At 37.6% G+C, this 12,660-nt stretch overlaps 1 protein-coding gene across 8 annotated transcripts in view; it reads left to right on the top strand.

Moving 5' to 3' along the window:
• The window catches only part of cpne5b (copine Vb), a 67,035-nt gene that overhangs the window by 30,607 nt on the left and 23,768 nt on the right, over positions 1-12,660 (top strand). The gene's annotated exons all lie outside the window — the stretch shown is intronic.

Raw genomic sequence — 12,660 nt, 5'->3', positions numbered from 1 at the left:
TTAGATTCATTGTTTTTCTCCATTGCTTGCACTGTCAATGGATCAGCTCCACTCCAATACTATTAGAAGCTGTGTAGGTTCCCTCAGGTGTTTATTGACTCACTTCACTTTGTCTTCTTTTTATACCGAAACACTCCTTGTTAAACTCCACTTTGCACCTGAAAAAAATTTAAAACGTTGTGAGCATTTGTTTAATATAACCATGGATATCGCTATCTCTCTCTCCCTCTCTCTTTCTCTCTACAGGTGTTATTAACATAGGGCTTTTCACATGCTGGAAATTATGCATATTTGTTATGTTGGTAGTGAATTTTGGTAAAGAGGGATGATGATTAGTTGATTTGTACTTCCTACGGATCCATTGGATTTTTCACTCTCGACTGAAATTTATATTTAAGGCAACTTTAACCATTGATGACCTTCCCGTTGTCTATGTTTTACCAGTTATATGGGTTAGTAGAGACTATGGGGCCAAAGGCAGACAAAGAAGGTCGAATCAAGCAATAAAAACAGTGGGTATGCAGCAATGGGAAGACAAAGAAATTGATTTCATTTTTATAGTGAGCACTTATTTTGCATGCAGGCTGTTTGTTTTGAAGCGCTCTCCAGGTATAAAATTGAACATCCAATCTCAATTAAATGTGTGCAGTGAATGCCTTAGGAAGAAGGGACACATGCTGCATTAATGAAGTGCTTATGTTCATGTTCCAAACAGCTACAGTCAACATGTTTCATTTGAAGGAAATCACTAGTACATTAAATTGGCAATTTGAACTTCTCGACCGGCAAAACATAATTTCTGCCATTGATATCATGTGCAAAAAAGATATTTATAGCAATGCTCTTTGAATAATACTCTTATTTAATTTGTTTATTCTGGGGGGATGATTCGCATCCTGAGTAGCTAGGAAAGCATGCAGGGAGTGAAGGCTAACAACATATTTTACTATTGCACTGTGGTGCCGCAGTCCAGTTAAGATCTTTCATCTTAGGTGCATCCTTGCAGACAGCTCTCTCACATTCCCTTTTAAATTATTCACTTGATAAGATGTACTAAAACTGGTCTGATTAATAAATTGTACTTTGTTCTCATATTTTCCCCATAGGACGATTTTTTTACATCATTGAATTTGTCAGTCAGTAAAAATTTAAGCTGTTGGTCAAAGCGCTTGAACTGCTTGCTAATATCTGATCAAAATTGGAAAAGACTTTAATGGGAAAAGACTTATAGCACAAACATTTGAATCATCACAAACTGTTTATTGGGTTTTCAGGGTTTCCTTTTATTATGTTAAAAGCTGTTTAGTATATGGAAAACAATGTTTCTGACATGGTAGCCGGGAAGCCATATTCTACCCCATCATTTTGATTCATTAATAAATTTGCGATATTATTGATTGGATGAGAGAACATGATTTTTTACTTTTACTTTTAACGCCTGTTTGTAATTTTGATGGGAAGATGTCAGAAAAGTTAAGGAAAGCTGCACTGCTTGGCATTGCAATATTCTACTATTGTATTCTACTATCTAGTGGCAATATTTTGGCAATTTAAAAGGACCAGAGACATTAACTTTGTGGAATTGGTCAAAATCATTCAGTATTATTATGAATAAATGCCATTTTATTTAGCTGAGCAGAAAATAAATAAAGGAGACTATAGGCTCTGCACATTTGACATGCACACACTTAGCTCCTGCCATTAAAGATGTGCAGTATTTTATCAGTCAATCCGTTTTCCTCGCCTTTAAAGTTATGGGAGAACGAGGTGCATGTGTCAGCAACATGCTGGTATATGATACTCCCTGCTTGGAATCGGAAACAGAATCCAAAGCACCAATTTACCAAACGACAGTTAAGTAGCGATATAAGTGAACACTGCTCACTGGCAACTCATTGACCTTATCTGTCATAATCTTCAGCTTTGAAATATTGGACAAGTAGATTCACTTTTTCTGCCATCAAACTATTTCTACCAGTGCTTGCTGTTATCTACATTTCACTGTGGCTCATCATTGCCTATCTAGGATATGCAGAGATACAACAGCACAGACACATTTTATAGAGAATGTATGATCAAAGCGATGAAGCTGGCATGTTCTAGAGATTATTGCTCTGCTTTTGGCTGTTTTCAGTTATGGGGATTTTTTTTGTGTGTGTTTGGTGAGCTATTGATTTGAGATTGTTCGTCTGTAAGAGGTGGAAGTCTGTTTTTTAGATGAAAGTGTTTGGCGTTCAACCTAGTATGCGTTGTTTTACCATTACTAATTAGAAGATCTGTGAGAATCTTTCCAAAATGGATTGCCCTTGGGGATGTGGATTTGTGTTCAACTATGAATATATCTCACAAGTACTAGTGGGTAAAACATTTGTGGTGAGGGTTCCTATTTTTCCAATCTTAAATCTGGCAATCATTTTTCGACAGATTCCCTCGTTATACTAGCTTGCAAGAACAAAACAGATTTTATTCATTTTCGCACATTCACATTTGCCAGATCCCCAGGTCCAGCCCAAAATATGGACATAAAAAAAGCACTAGCCAAACTAATTATCTTCAATGTGAGACAATGGTGTCTATGAACTTAGTACCAATGAATAATAATAATAATATAATACTGGAAAAAAAATTCATATTTAGTCAGCTGGTATGAATTTTGTGATTCTCATGCCAACTAAAGGTTGATGTAGCCAGCATACCATATGCCATAACCATTTCCCTGCGGGGCATTAAACCACTTCACCAGAGAAGCATCCTGAAGGTATCCTTTAACAATATGCCCAAGCCATCTCATGTGGTTGCATTCATTGCAAAGTAACAGGTCTGACCTTATCTCGGTAACTCCATTTCTTATCCTATCCACAACCGAGAGCCGTGATACTCTACGAAGAAAACCCCCTTCCGCCACTTGTACACGTGATCTTGTCCTTTTGACCCGCTTCCCGTAAACAAAGACAGAACTTAGATTTATTGCTAACTTATGAGTTGCCATTGGGTTCAGCTCCTTCTGCACTCATGCAATCCCCATCAATGGATCTGCTACTTCGATCCAGTCTGGTTTACAAGGAATATGCAAATATATTTCAATTGCACGCCACCCTTTTCCAAATGATTCTCATCTGTCCTCAAAGTTCACAGAATCTTTCTTTCCACTTCCCACTACCACTTCTTCAAAGTGATCTCCCAATCCACTCGGGGCAAAGAGTATGTCCACACCTGCTCTCTGCGTCTCATTTGGGGCAACATCAGAGTGGAAGATAGTCCATCCCCTTTATAGAGGCCTGGTTCCAGGGCCTATGCTATGCGTTGTGGTCAGCATGACTTTATAGACCAGCGGTGCCAAACTTGCGGCCAACGGGCTGGTTTGGACCCTCTTTTAACTCACCCAGGACTTGTTAACTTTGGGTGACCATACTTGGGCCATGATTTCCTTAAAAACTTGCCTCCAATGATGAGGGCGGAGAACACACGATTTATGCTTTTAAGGTATTTAGCTATACTAATGTGAAGAAAAAGAAAATAAAACTCTTTAATACAGACTGCAAAAATGGAAAGGGATCATTTGGTTTTATGAGCCTGACCTCATTTCAGAACGTTGGGCATATCACTGGTATAACAGACACAGTGTAAAACAGCCATCTGGAGTTGTGCCAAATATGTTTTCTCAGTCTGTTCAGAAATGAACTTCATAAATGGTCGATGGATGTTTAGTTGTCAAATGGGTCCTGAATTTGTAATGTGATGCAAAGTATAAAACCTTTTACTGCTATAATTGAAGTTGTGCTATGACTTTATGATAAATGGGAAATGATAGTCCATTCTTGCCTCTGCCAAAGAGGTTATGTTTCCACCTGCTTCTCTTGCTCTGTTTGTTTGAAAACATGGCAATATATCATTTCGTGTCAGTCATTTAGCATGGTAAGAATTGCCTTCATTTTTTTTCTACCCGCCTGAGTAACTTGGGCAAGTTGAGTGCATATGACACAACTGTAATGTGAATAAATATAGATTAATAGCAGGTGCAGTCAAAGCTTAGTGCAGCAACACATTCAGTAACATGTGAAAGCACACTATAAGTGGCTATTAAGTGTATTTTGTGTACTTAACTCCTGCAAAACACATTCACATACATCTGCTCCCATTCTCTAGTAAGGTGTGCAAATGGAAGTCTGGAATAGTGGACTGATAAAGCTGTCATAACACCTCTCTGGTTCTCCCTTTTTTTCGCTTAGCATGATAAATGAAGTGGCTCTAATGGTGTCTAATGGTTAAGCGATATTTCATACACACTATAGAAAGATTCATTTGATGTGTTTGTGTGCTAAAAGGCTAATAATAGCCTTTCAACATGATTGTCTCCTTGTTTTAGTGCACCGTGTATTATTCATTCTCTCTCAAAGTCTTCCACCGGTTGTCTTGGTCAGTGATATAAGGTTAATGTGCATTCTTGGAGTAACTACAATGTAGTGCCAGAACTACCTCAACCTTACCATAAATACCAGGTAGCAGACTTATTTCCTTTGGGAGAGGTTGGCTGGTCAGACAAAAATAATGGTCACATGAGTAATTTGTACTTGAGGGCTTCTTCTTCTTGAACCTAAAACTCTCTAAGTCCTGAAGCAGATTTATCTGTCTTTAGGGCCTTAGCAGATGGGAAGCTGATGTTTTTTTCAGCCTCCTTATGTCTCTGTGTCTTCTGGGAGCACTCCATGGAATATTTAACTAGAGCAGACTTTTGAGCCAGTATCTAGATCTTTGTAAACAGGCCATACAAACAAAACCAAAGTTTAGGAGTTCTCGTCAGTTTGAGATTAGACACAGTATATGTGTAGTTGTAACTGAAATTGTTATTGTTTAAACTATGTCATTCATTTTGTTTGGTTAGTGGAGAAGTCAGTTGAAGTCAACTGAGCTTTGGGACACTTACAGTGGCTCCCACATCGCTTCTTGCTAAACTAAATGATATCTTGACGTGCTTTATTGTGTAACTGTAGTTAACCAAGAACATTAAATGAGCCACACTGTTGCCAAAATTAGTTCTAATCTTCTCTTATCCTCAAAATGAGAAAAGTCATGGCTTGCTAGTGCGGGAATGAAAATCAATGCATTCTTGCTTTGGATGATAGAAAATAGGCTTGCTGGAGTTGCTGTGCTTCTCTTCGAGGGCCAGGTCTTGGCTTCTTATTATGGATGTCATTTGCACATTGGGCTTCTGTTAGAGTAAAAAGGCCTTAAATGTTATGTTTTTTTGGTCATGACATACTTTGCATGAGGTTGTCTTTGCTCTGCAGTGCCTAAAATATTTGGGAAATACAGAATGCTCTATGTATTGTAATTGAGCCGCATACTTTTTAAAATGTCTTTTATTTTTTTGATTGAGTTGCATTTAGAGAACAATTACAGCAGAATTAAATAAAACGAACATTTTCCTTTCTGCGCTCAAAGTTCCAATTGAAAGTGGGAGGGTATAGTTATTTCTTCTATTCCAACCCCATCTGTAAAATGTACCGGGAAGGCCTTGATGCCATGATGAAAAGTGGCACTTGTAATGCCTCCAGGCAGTCCATGATTGAGAGGCTGGGTGATGGGAAACCGATGGTTCAAGGCTGCTGAGCTCTGTAGAAATGTTTCTGACAGCGAAAGGGTCGCCCCACAGGAACATCAACTCCTTGATCAGAATCATAAGAAACTATTTTAACAAGGCTTTGTGGCGCTGACATTCCCCTGGTGCCTGTGTGACTGCTCATTAAGGAAGAACTTGGATGACTGTAATACTTATCCTGGTTGAAAATGGGGAGCAGGGCCACATCACCCCTTATACAGCATGTAGCCATGTTAATTTCCATCTATCATTATTTTGGTCAAGAGCAATGGAAATGAATGCTCAGCATCACTTTAGTCAGTCAGTAATGAAGGAAGCTTGTGTGGGTTTTCTCTATTTTCCCTGCTGTGCACACTGTGCCAGATTTTCATTTTTGTTTGTTCGTTAGTTTTCCGTCTGTGGGTCTACCTGCTGCTCCTAAGAAATACAACCTTCAGATAACCTTCAAATGTTAGCCAAACAGCAATGATATGATGTGCATTTAATATCCAAAAGATGCAAACGTGATAAGCAAAGGCCAGCGCAATTGGATTTTTCAAAATTAAGACACAAGGCCTGAACTATTCTGGCATGTGACGTATTTTCTGTAAAAATCTTACAGAAAATTCCTAAAAAGAATAGTTGCCAAATGCTAGAAATACATTTTGATTCCAGAAATCTCACCTTTTCCACCTAAAAGCTTATTCTGAACGTGAATCAACAATAAACGATATGTTGCTCACAACAGAATTGATTTAAGGTTTTGACCAATGGACAAAGCCTCCACATTTGCACGGTTACACTGGGGTTGTTTATCACCTGGTGGACACTTATTTTGGCAGCCAGCTGTGCCAAATAGGTTATTTTCACTTCCAGTTTATATGTCCAGCTGGAGCCTACAAAGGTGATTTGGAGCGAAAGAATGAACTACATGTTGAAAAAAATTTAGACTCAAAATGTGCCCGAGAAATGAATACCTTTGTGTTGAGGCTCAACTTCCATTCACTTGCACCTGTGTTTTGTTTGTGACTAGTCCCGTTTATAATTCATGTTGTACTGTAAATAAGCTGTCCATCTATAAATTCCTCACAGCGTCTCGGAACAGAATATTGTAAGCCGGAAAGCCAATACATGAATTAAAGAGGGACGTATGAGTTTTATTCCTTCGCCTAACAAAATAATTCCTAGTCTTGCTTGAATGTAAATATTCACTGACTTGGCAGAAAGTTGTGTGATCACCCACGATTGATTGTGTCCTAAAACTGAGTTAAAGTCAATTTCCTCCTCTTACAGGTAACAATCGTTCACTGGTTTCTCACTGAGCATGGCCATCTGTCAAGAAAACAAATTTCTGCTCTTCTGTAATCAATTTGAGTTCTCCGTGTAAGAGGCAGCACAAACAGTGGTATACAAATGCCAGGCACCCATTAAGCACAAACTCTTTTACTTGGTTATTGGAGTCATCTGCTTGGGAATAGGCAGACAGATGGGAATCCATTCTAGATTCTCCTCTTTCACACATCACGCAACGCTTAAAACACTCTGGGGTAGAATTTTAGCAAATGAATTTGTTATTCCTTCCAAAACAAATGATTGGGCCCAGCATCTTTGATTGCTGACAAAGCGCACAATTAGATATCCTTGTTACAATGCTGATTGCTTAGGTGCTATTCGCACCCCAATGGGTGTTGGTATTAGGAGCAGTTGAAATCAGTCAGTGTTAGATGTGCACATCTATTCTATTATCATATTTTTACTTAACATTAATTTGCTCCACCGGCTTATTTTAGCTTATCCCTTTACTTGTCTCTATGGACAGGACACGTACAAGAGAGGCCAATAAAAGGATGGCAGATACATAAAATATTTATGAATAGAGACAGTCTTCCCAATAGCTAATAGGCTGCTTCATGGATTTAAAAAAAGCTCCAAGAAAAAGATTCAGTGTCATTTTTTTGGATGCAGCTTTTTGCAGGCTCTTGACTTTATAATGGTTACTGGGTCACTTTCTTCTCACAACCAGAGGCAGGACACAAAACCAAGCAATCATTTGAGTCCATTTTTTACTTTCATTGAGGCGGCTAGCAAATCCCTGGTACAATTTGATTAATGGTGCACTTTCACTGGTAGTTCTAATAAAGCTAAATGAGGTTACGAATGGCACAGGCATTGTAGAATCAGCAGTTGGTAATTAAGGGGGTAGCAATCTCCAAGGGTGTTATGTGTGTGTGTTCTCAGGAATAATGGCAATTTAAAGAGCTTCACATTAAACCTCACGATGAGGTTAGTAATTTTGCTTGAACCTGTTTAACCATAGTTTTTCAATTGGCTATTGAGAATAAGTTACAATCAGTAATAGAAATTTTGTCCAGAGCTGATGATAGCTTTTACACTAGACTAAAATCCCAAATAAAAGTAGATCATTGTTTATCTTGTAAAAACTTTCTTGGCAGAATTCCTTTTAATAGAGAAGGACAGGCAGCAGAAATATCTTACACAATGATAGAGTATTTTGTTTCCTCTATTTGAGCAACTGACCTGTATGAACATGTAAAGCCTTTTTCAGCAAAAAATATTGATTACACTGACTCTAACAAAAGACAACTTCAGCGAAACCTTAAAGGCTTTCTGTAATCAAGCACTCCTTAAGAAATCTGTTCTCATGCTGTTCAAACACTTCATTGTTGTCTAATCTAATTCGATTTTCGGGGAGCTCTGATTTCACGTTTCTTGGGCCTGATACTTTGGGTTCTTTTTTAACCATGGATGTCATTGCTTAAGTGCTCTTCTGGACAACATCCAGCGCTATCTCCCTTTCAACACACCAGATTATCTCTCCTGCTCCTTGTCTGGAACTTGATTTTGAACAACTGACTGTGAAAAGCTGTCATTAAAAAAACGTTTGCACTTGCCCACTGATACAATTGAATCAAATGTTGGAAAAGCCCACAAAAGTGCACGTACACCAGCATTTTGGAAGGATTTATTTATTTATAATTCAGGAATTATGGCTACTATTATTGCAGCATTCACAACCCAAACTGGACTTTCGCATGGGGTGGAACCTGCCAACAATGGGATTTACACCCTGAATTGGTTGCTAGCCAATCGCAGGGCACAAGTAGACTAACATGTACTCGTAGAAAATTTTGAGCGCTCAATCAGCCTACCATTCATGTTTTTTGGGATGATGTGGGAGGAAACCAGAGTACCCAAAGAAAGCCCATGCAGGTACGGGGAGAACATGCAATTCTACTGGTGTGCTCTTATGCAAAAACACAGTGAAAATGAACCACAAAAGAATAAGGAGAATGCTAAGTTGACTGAGGAAAGTGGTGCAGAGAGTTTAATTGAGATTTTGATGCCCCTGAAGTCTCTCACTACAATACAGAGAGTACTTAACAGCACCATCAGTTTCTATAGTCCCAGTACTCCAAATAATCGCTTTGAAATGGTGAACATTTTTTTAGAGGACTCTGCCAATGTCAGTGAAATCAAGCAAAGAAAAAGAAAATGGATATCTGCGTTCCTTGAGCCTTAAACCCTGAAAAATCACATTAGGTCACAGACCAATTGGCTTAACTACCTTTAAAAATAGATTTAAAAATAATAATAATATTGCTATGTCACTCCAATACTGAATACTTCACACCACCATAAGTTTCTATGGTCCCAGTACTCCAAATAATCATCATTTAATGATGAAACATTCGGCTTAACTAACTTAAAAAAATCATGTTACTATTAAAATCAGTATTGCTTTTGGTATCAAATTATTGCTCTGTAATAAGTATGATCATATTCAGAATAAACAAACCACACCGTTTGCTTTGACAAACTTAGCATCATTTCAATATACAGCATGTCTTTGTCATTGCCTTTGTCACAAATACAGAACATATTGCTTGATTTGCATTTCTGAATTTACCTATAATAAACTCAGAGGCTTAAATTTGATTCAGCAGAGACAGGGAACAGATCCTAATTATTCCTTTGTGCTTGTTTTAATATTAGCGCATCAAAAAGTAATGTATGTATACTGAGTCTTTGAAGTGTTGGGGGGCAGGTTCTATTATACATGCACCGATTCTTTTGACTCCACAGTGCCTGCCCCACATACACAAGCTCTTTTCTTCCAGTCCTCCTCACTTATTGCAAAACAATGTCTTTAATGTTGCGAGTCTAAAACCACTTTGCAGATTCATTTATTGGATGAATGATCTGTATCATGATTATGGTCATTTGAGAAGGCACTATCATTTGGCCTGGGATGAGGTCACTTTTCTACAAACTGCACTGGTACTTTTTGCTGTTGAAAATCAATAGTGAGTTTCAAATTTGATGGCATTCAATAATTTTCTCCTCTTTCTAAAAGGTTTCTGGTGAGCAGGAATGTAGGCACTCTAAGTGAAGCTAACCAAAGGGGCAAAAGGGGACATATATAGTAATTTTATATAGACTGATTTGAGATATATAAAAATATGTACTTAGAGCAAGGGTGGGATGAGTATTAAAAATCATCTCGTTAATTAGAGGCTTTGTGATTGCTAGTCTTGATTAATCATATTTCAATCCTCTAGCAATCACTGTCCTAACAAGCTATTTTTAAAATTGGATTTAGGTTTGTTTTAATGCTGTGAAATGCATTTTAATACAAAACAGTAGAAAATCAATTGCCTGGACAATAGCCTATATTAGAGTTGAAGTGCAAGTGACCTTAAAAGGGTTCACATCAAAAAATATTATTAATTAATTATAAAATAAAAAATGAAATAATCATAAAAATCGGTCAGAATCCCACCCCTATTTTATTCATTTATTTCATCGACAAAACATACAATACACCCTCAACATGTCCCGATTTTCTATGTCAAAACCGATGATTGTTCGACCTCACTAACATGATATTTGCTAGATACAGCAAATCAATATTTGAGCATAAATGAAATTACTTGTAAACAGTGCAGTGCTATCATTATGTGACAAACACAGTCTCTTTTGTTCGTGCTGATTTTTGAGGTTCAAAACTTTCATATGCTTCTGTTGAATTCTGAACATTATAATGAATTTTGGGAGGAAGCATAAAGATTTGAGCTTATTTTCTCATCTCAAGCCTGCGGGTGAGGAGGTGTTGCCAAAGTTTTATAGAGTGGGTGTACTCATTGAGTTCATAGCACCAAAAAGCACTCACAGCTTTTCACATCTCTTGTACACATGACAGGGATGTCTCCCCCCCCTGAACATTGATGGAGGTTTTTCAATGTGTAGCTCAAAGGTCTCCTCCTAGTTGACTTTTTACAGACTCACCTCTGCACACAGCTGGAGAGCACTTTGTTTAATGCCTGTCAATCATAAGAAAGCAGAGGTGCATTCATGATTTTGGGTTATTTTTCCCTTTGGTACAACACTTTTCTAAACCATAGGAAAACCAAAATGACATGTTTTCAATTTCAACATCCAAACAATAGTAGAGCCCACTGCCTTCACCTTTGCGTCTGAAATTGTGTGCTGCAGAGTGCACCTCATGTAGTTGCTAAAAGGAAGGAACAAGCTCAGCGGTAATGTATTCCATTCATCTTTCGTTATGTTATCCTCACGAGGGTCGCTTGAGGAACTCTCACTTATGAGTGGGAATGGTTTTCGTCTCATTGTGGCCGGCGACTGTGTTGGAATAGGCTCCAAAACCCTGCGACCCTTGTGAAGATAATTATGCGCTACGAACAATGAATATGTGGATTTTAAATTAGATTTTCCTTACGTGAATTTTTTGTAAAATGCTGACTCGCCAAAGCAATTAAGAACAAACATTTTCATCTCTTTATCTACTTCAATGTACTTCAAATAACACAAAAGTGGCCTTAATAATTATTTACTGAAACACACAACTAAATATTTTAACGGCCTGTTGAATAAAACCAAATACTACATTTTCATAAGAAACACAAATGAGTATGCTGGTACGTTTAAAAGAGAGGGGACAGCGGAAGGAAAAAATTGTGTGCATGATGAGCTGGAGTAATCTACACAACACAGATGACATTATTTTTTAGTAGGGAACAAACAAAAGTGGAGGAACAAAAGAAACTATTTTCAAGAATATCTCCACTGGAGCAGCCAACAAATGTTTCTCCACAGAAAATGTAGGAACAAATTTTCACACCAGGAGTCGTTGATGGAGACAATAGCTTTGTGAAACAAAATAGACAATCATTTGGCTCCAAACAACTACTAAGACATTTTAATAAGGCTGTTAAAAGTTTTTGGGAGGATGTTTGTAGCCAGAAACACAATGTACAGTCTTGCACTTTTTCTTATGGGTTTCTTTGGGATTATTTGTTCATTGATTATTGAGAAATTGAACCTAACAAGTCTATGAGGGAAGTATGTTACAGTTTGGGGCAGCAATTCTGATCCTCTGCGGCCAAAGTCATTAATATTGTTGAAAACTGATTCACAGACAAATGGAAATCTGCACCCTAGAGGTTATTGTTGCTGTCTGCTGCTTTGATGAAATCTTTTGGCTTTTAACTCTGCTAAAGTGGGATACTGTAATGTGTTTTGCAGCATGCACTCTTTTCTAGTCATTTCTCTTCCAAATGTATAACATTGCCAATTTGTTCTTATGGGCAATAGAATGAAATACACTATATTGATAAACCAGTACAAATGTACTGTACGAAATTGTCGTGTATTTTTGATTACAGATGACAAGAATCTACTTTTTGTTTCTAACATCTGTCTTGTTTCTTTGAAAATCATTTGATCCGGACAATTTGAAAACATGCAAATCAGCACATGCAGCACATGACCTCCATTTGCATGAGATAATAGTGCAAGGCTTGTTTGATGTTAAATCTTCAATCTGGCTCTTGAGTCATCAAACAGACTCATATTTGCTCATGTAACAGTAGGAACAGTATTCTTTTATACTAACTTTCTAAATATATATCTGCTCACTGGACTCTTCATTATGCACATTTGCACACTACTTACTATATTATATTGCCTCATAAGAGCGCTGTATTGCAGATTCTGCAACGTGTTAGTCCTAGTTTGTATTAGTTTTTCTTATATTTATTGGT

Source organism: Stigmatopora argus, chromosome 6 (assembly GCF_051989625.1).
Source record: "Stigmatopora argus isolate UIUO_Sarg chromosome 6, RoL_Sarg_1.0, whole genome shotgun sequence".
NCBI lineage: Eukaryota > Metazoa > Chordata > Actinopteri > Syngnathiformes > Syngnathidae > Stigmatopora > Stigmatopora argus.
Note: the sequence above shows the minus strand (reverse complement) of the source record. Positions and strands in the feature narration are given on the sequence as shown.